Source organism: Palaemon carinicauda, chromosome 30 (assembly GCF_036898095.1).
Source record: "Palaemon carinicauda isolate YSFRI2023 chromosome 30, ASM3689809v2, whole genome shotgun sequence".
Classification (NCBI taxonomy): domain Eukaryota; kingdom Metazoa; phylum Arthropoda; class Malacostraca; order Decapoda; family Palaemonidae; genus Palaemon; species Palaemon carinicauda.
The window spans coordinates 4983175-4990674 of record NC_090754.1 but is presented as its reverse complement, the minus strand read 5'-3'; positions in this window follow the sequence as shown (position 1 = coordinate 4990674).

The following is a 7500-nucleotide window of genomic DNA, read 5'->3' as shown; positions in this document are numbered from 1 at the left end:
CTTAGTTTGAGTAATAATGGACATATGCCGAGATATTCGTTGGCTTTCTGTATACACTAAACTTGAGACTATTGTTACATCTATGTATGCGACAGTCCAAAAAAGGTAGGGTACAATTATTCTCCAGCTCCATAGTGAAATTTATTGATGGTACCAAACTATTCAATCTAAGAAGAAAGTTATCTAAGTTTTCATTTCCTAGCCACACACATTTTATGTCGTCAATATATCGAAACCATTTTACATTGTTAGGTATGATGTTATTTAAGATTCTGCTTTCAAAAAAATCCATATGTAGATTGCTTAATACTGGTGATAAAGGGTTTCCAATAGCCATACCAAATGTTTGTGCATAAAATCTCCCATTGAATTCAAATTTACAATCTTTTATACATAGTTTAATTAATTCTATTAAAGTGTGTTTGGAGAATGGTAGATTCAATTGTCTATTATCTAAGGTTTCAGATAAAAATTCCAACATGTCATCAATAGGTACTTTAGTGAATAGTGAGACTACATCAAAACTGACAAGCCTACAGGTACTGTTAATCTGTACTTCATTCAGTTTGTTAATCAATTCTACATTATTTTTTATATTTGAATATGAAATGGCGCCAACTAAAGGATTGAGGATATTGATAAGGTACTTAGATAATTTATATGCTGCTGAACCTACAGAGCTAATTATTGGCCTAGCTGGATAATTTGGCTTATGAGTTTTAATAGTTCCATACATATATGGCAATGTTGGTGATATTGTACAAACCTTTTTTATCAGATCTTCATTCCCTTTTAGTATCTCTTTCACTTTTTTGTTGTAATTACTATTCACAAACTCAATTGGATTTTTTCTTAAAAGAAACCTTTGAAAACAATTTGAATATTGGTCATGGAATGTATAAACTCGACGCCTTTATATGTAAAGAGATTTGTAAGCTATATAAAAAAACATTAACCACCTAATGTAGAATTGAATGTATTGTGAATAATCAACGTCGCTGTGAAATTAATATTTAGACCTAAGCTACCATTCATTAAAGGGTACAATTATTTTACATAGTATGCAATAGTATATTGGCACTATATAGCGTTATGCTCGATATAAGTATTGATATATACATGATTATATGTTTATGATATTAATGTTGTATGTATATAAATGTATATGTACATATGTATGTATGTGTATGTATGTATGTATATGTATATATATATATATGCATGTGTGTATGTATGTTTATGTGTATGTATATGCATGTATGTATGTATGTGTATATATGTATATGTATATGTATGCATATGTATATATATGTATATATATGTATATGTATGTGTGTGTATGTATATATGTATGTATATGTGTATATGTGTATATATGTATATGTATGTGTATATGTATGTATATATATGTATGTATATGTATGTTTTGCTTATGTATTTATATAGATAAGGCTACCGTGTTTTCATATAGAAAAACTGTACTGAAAAATAACAATTTACCTGCCACTAGAAATTACCCTTTTCGGCAGGTGTCTAATGAGCTTGGGGACTCCACCCACTTAAAGACCTGACCCAAGCACAGGTAGCTGGTAAGGGAGTGTCATTGTTCTTTAAATCTCTATATGTATGTTCGCACGTTTGCTTTCCCTATAAAATGTAAAGAAGCCTCTCTCAATAAATCAGTCCTCTGAGGAAGTATCACGAAACTAGTCAGGACTTAAGCGTATATTTCGTATTTTCATTTTCCCTGTGGTTCTTCTGCATCTGAGCATCACGTTTTCCTGTGATTTTTTACACATAAATGGATACCACGTACTCCTTCCAGTCTTTCTGTACGACTTTCCCTATCTTGGTATACATTATTAGAGAATTTACAGACGCCCTCACACGCGCCCATACTACTAAAGAACACCTGCGGTTTCTTCGTGAATGCTGGGAGGAACAAGTCATTCCGAAATGCATGATAACGAAATCCCTATTAGAAATAGAAGATCAACCATTTGGTGATATATAGAGAAGTATATTAGAAAAGCATATAAATTCAATGAAAATTAAAAACCGAAGAGCGTTTGAAGACCTAACAAGAAAAAGGAGACATTTTGAAGCCTCAATACCAACGGATTGGAAAAACCCACTTCGAGGTTTTTGCTATGAAGAAATGAACGAGAAAGTGTATAGAAAACTCAAACAAAAGCATGACACGAAACTCAATGCATTGATAGAAAGTAGCCCGTGGACTGCAAACGTTAATCCAGAATGTGTGGTTAATCTGTCAAATAAAATTCTGGATAAAAATGTGAAATGTGCCTTGGGATTCGGTTTAAATTTCTCGATGTCATCAAGTGCAGTGAATAGTGTAGAAATTACAAATGGAGTGTGTAACCTGGAAAAATTCAGTGATATTTCTGTAGAAGAAGTAAATATGATTAAGGGTATTATATACAGCAATATGAAAAAACCAGTGGTTCCAAATTGCCCAAAAAGATTCAAGAGAGCAATTGCCGAATTGAAGCAAGATAGAAATATTAAACTGACAAAAGCCAATAAATCTGGAGCACTGATAATCTTGAATAAAAATGATTATATAGAAAAAATGGAAAACCTCTTGAGTAATGAAAACACATACATGGAATTAAGAAAAAATCCAATTGAGTTTGTGAATAGTAATTACAACAAAAAAGTGAAAGAGTTACTAAAAGGGAATGAAGATCTGATAAAAAAGGTTTGTACAATATCACCAACATTGCCATATATGTATGGAACTATTAAAACTCATAAGCCAAATTATCCAGCTAGGCCAATAATTAGCTCTGTAGGTTCAGCAGCATATAAATTATCTAAGTACCTTGTCAATATCCTCAATCCTTTAGTTGGCACCATTTCATATTCAAATATAAAAAATAATGTAGACTTGATTAACAAACTGAATGAAGTACAGATTAACAGTACCTGTAGGCTTGTCAGTTTTGATGTAGTCTCACTATTCACTAAAGTACCTATTGATGACATGTTGGAATTTTTATCTGAAACCTTAGATAATAGACAATTGAATCTACCATTCTCCAAACACACTTTAATAGAATTAATTAAACTATGTATAAAAGATTGTAAATTTGAATTCAATGGGAGATTTTATGCACAAACATTTGGTATGGCTGTTGGAAACACTTTATTACCAGTATTAAGCAATCTATAAATGGAATTTTTTGAAAGCAGAATCTTAAATAACATCATACCTAACAATGTAAAATGGTTTCGATATATTGACGACATAATATGTGTGTGGCCAGGAAATGAAAATTTAGATAACCTTTTTCTTAGATTGAATAGGTTGGTACCATCAATAAATTTCACTATGGAGCTGGAGAATAATTGTACCCTACCTTTTTTGGACTGTCGCATACATAGATGTAACAATAGTCTCAAGTTTAGTGTATACAGAAAGTCAACGAATATCTCGGCATATGTCCATTATTACTCAAACCAAGGCAACAAAGTTAAGAAATCTGTATTTACTTCTATGTTTTTAAGAGCATTTTGAGTCTGCAGCCCTGAATATATTGACGACGAAATAAATGGGATTAGAGCAATAGCTAAAAAACTAAAGTATCCTGAAATTGTGTTAGATGATGCCCTAAGAACAGCAAAAAAGACTTTTTTCGGTAATGATAACAGAAAAAACTACAACACACAAAATTTACTTGTACTACCGTATTGTAAATCTTTTGAAGAAATTCCCCAACTTTTAAAAAACTTCAATGTAAATGTAGCATTTAAGAGTAAAAATACAATAAAAACAGCATTAATAAAGAATTCTCCTGATATTACCAAGGGATGTGTATATCGTATTCCATGCAATGCTTGTGAAAAATACTATATTGGTCAAACTGGTAAAGCCCTAGAAAAGAGAATTGAACATTATAAGAAAAGTGTCATGTATGCTCAAGATAATAATGCACTCTTTGCTCACGTTAGAGATAAAAATCACACCATTAATTGGTCAGGTGCAAAGAAATTGGTTCATTTAAATAACTTAGTGGAAAGAAACATCATAGAGTCCTGTTTCATAAAAGAAACCTTTGAAAACAACTTGAATATTGGTCATGGAATGTATAAACTCGACGCCTTTATATGTAAAGAGATTTGTAAGCTATATAAAAAAACATTAACCACCTAATGTAGAATTGAATGTATTGTGAATAATTAACGTCGCTGTGAAATTAATATTTAGACCTAAGCTACCATTCATTAAAGGGTACAATTATTTTATATAGTATGCAATTGTATATTGGCACTATATAGTGTTATGCTCGATATAAGTATTGATATATACATGATTATATGTTTATGATATTAATGTTGTATGTATATAAATGTATATGTACATATGTATGTATGTGTATGTATGTATGTATATGTATATATATATATATGCATGTGTGTATGTATGTGTATGTATATGTATGTATGTATGTATGTATGTATGTATGTGTATATGTATGTATATGTATATATATATATATATATATATATATATATATATATATATATATATATATATATATATATATATATATATATATATATATATATATGTATATGTATGTGTATGTATGTATATATGTATGTATGTGTGTATATGTGTATATATGTATATGTATGTGTATTGTATGTATATATATATATATATATATATATATATATATGTATATGTATGTTTTGCTTATGTATTTATATAGATAAGGCTACCGTGTTCTCATATAAATAAACTGTACTGAAAAACAAGAATTTACCCGCCACTAGAAATGACCCTTTTCGGCAGGTGTCTAATGAGCTTTGGGACTCCACCCACTTAAACACCTGACCCAAGCACAGGTAGCTGGTAAGGGAGTGTCATTGTTCTTTAAATCTCTATATGTATGTTCATACGTTTGCTTTCCCTATTAAATGTAAAGAAGCCTCTCTCAATAAATCAGTCCTCTGAGGAAGTATCACGAAACTAGTCAGGACTTAAGCGTATATTTCGTATTTTCATTTTCCCTGTTGTTTTTCTGCATCTGAGCATCACGTTTTACTGTGATTTTTTACGCATATATATATATATATATATATATATATATATATATATATATATATATATATATATATATATATATATATATATATATATATATATATATACACACACAGTATGTCATACTTTTATTTATAACACTGGTTACTTTCAATACTTTTTAACTAAACTATAAATATTTTTATTATCGAAATATATAATAATAAAATGTATGCACACTCTTAAATCTAATATACAACAATATATACATATAAATTTAAAATATATAATATATAACTATATGTCTTATTTATAACTGTAATCGAACAGTTTAACATGTTTTTTCAAAAAGGCCCATAAAAGAAACACAGGAAATATGAATAAATCACACTATATTTCGGTCAATAAACATCGACCCTCTTCAGGATGTAAAGTAAAAGTGAGAATTACAGTGGAGAGTGACGGTTTATATATGAAAGCAAAAGGGTGTGTTCAATTGTTCTATAGTTGTTATAATTGCTGGAAGGATTAGCCAAATTTAATTACATCCAGGTGCGTGTTCTTATTGTTGAGCCGCTTGGAGGAAGTCTTGACCTCTGATGCATGTCTGGTGGTCGGTCTCCGTGGATTATCTTCTTAATGATAGGGTTGAGAAGAGTATTGTCCACTGTGTCAGCTTTCCATTGGCCCCCACATAGGTTCATTGTGTTTGATTGATTTATGATGGCTGATTCCAGGATTTTCCTTCTGTACGGACAGGTACTCTTAAAAAGCAAAGACGACTCACTCCAGTTAATCTGGTGCCCTAAATCCCTAAGGTGAATGAAAATCCCCGAGTTTCCATACCCATATCTAACAGATCTTTTGTGTTCGTATAATCTTTGAGATAGCGAACGGCCAGTTTGCCCAACGTACACTTTATCACAATCCCTACATGGTACTTTGTAAACGCCGGATTCTATCTCTCTTTTATTTTGATAAACATTAATAAGGGCGCTTCCTATGGTCTTTGGATATGAAAAAACAAAGGGGTTCTCAGTTTTGATATGATTTGTTATATTTTTAATACCTTCTATATATGGGAGTTTTATCTTATTTTTAAAATCTCTTTGGTTAGTAACATCATGATCTTTATAATATATCGTGTTGGCTTTGTTGATGGCCTTTTCTATGACATACGTCGGGTAGAATAGCTGGGCGAGTTGTTTACGGATGATTTCAAATTCTTTATTTAGGTAGGCTGGGGAACAGATTCTCAAACCTCTAAGAAATAGATTGCAAGCTACTCCAATTTTTACAGAAATGTCGTGATAACTAAAGAAATGAATGTAGGAAATAGAGAAAGTTGGTTTTCTATACACAGTGAAATTATACCCCGTCAATTCCCTTATAATTAGTATGTCCAAAAAAGCTAATTTTCCATCTTTTTCCCATTCAGTTTTAAATTTTATGCTAGGGACTAGGGAATTTAGATTATTGAAAAATATATTGAAATCTCCCCAGCTATCATACCAATATGTGAAAATGTCATCAACATAGTGTTGCCAAACCATGTTCGAAGGTTTAATTGTTGTTAAAATTTCTGTTTCTAAGTATTCCATGTAGAGGTTAGCTAAAATTGGAGATAACGGGCTGCCCATACTACAACCAAATTTCTGTTTGTAAAAATTTCCATTGAAAGAGAAAACGTTATTTGACACGCTTAGTTTAATTAACTTAATTGTTTTTTCAATACCGAGGGGGAAGTGATCTTCGTAAGGGATTAATTTTTCCCTCAAGAAACCTAATACGTCGTTGATCGGGACCTTTGTAAATAGGGATTCTACGTCAAGACTCAAGAGTTTTACATTGTTTACCGGGATATTTAATCTATTGAATTTCTGGATGAAGTCCTCTGCATGCTTAATATGAGCTGAAGAAAAGCTCCCTAGGAAGGGAGACAGCAAGTCTGCTAACCATTTTGATATATTATATATAAATGACCCTTTACATGAATCTTGTTAAATGCATTAAAACAAAGTAACAGTAAAAATCCGCTTCCCAGAAGGTTTCATAATGCAATTTTTTCATTAAACAAAACCGATAATATCATCATCACAAAATCGGATAAAGACGGAAAAATAGTCATTCTTGATAAAGAGACGTATGTCAACAAAGTTCAACAACTCTTAAACGATGACACTACATATGAAAAGCTAACAAAAGATCCCCGTAACTCTGTTGCTCCGGAGTTTTTCAAATCCGTAAGAAAAATCGGAAATAATAAAAAAGACATCGAGGTCTTAGAAAAATTCAAAGTCATGAACCCTTCGTTGCCATATTTTTACGGGCTCCCAAAAACTCATAAGGACGGTATTCCCTTACGCCCAATCGTCTCATGTAAAGGGTCATTTATATATAATATATCAAAATGGTTAGCAGACTTGCTGTCTCCCTTCCTAGGGAGC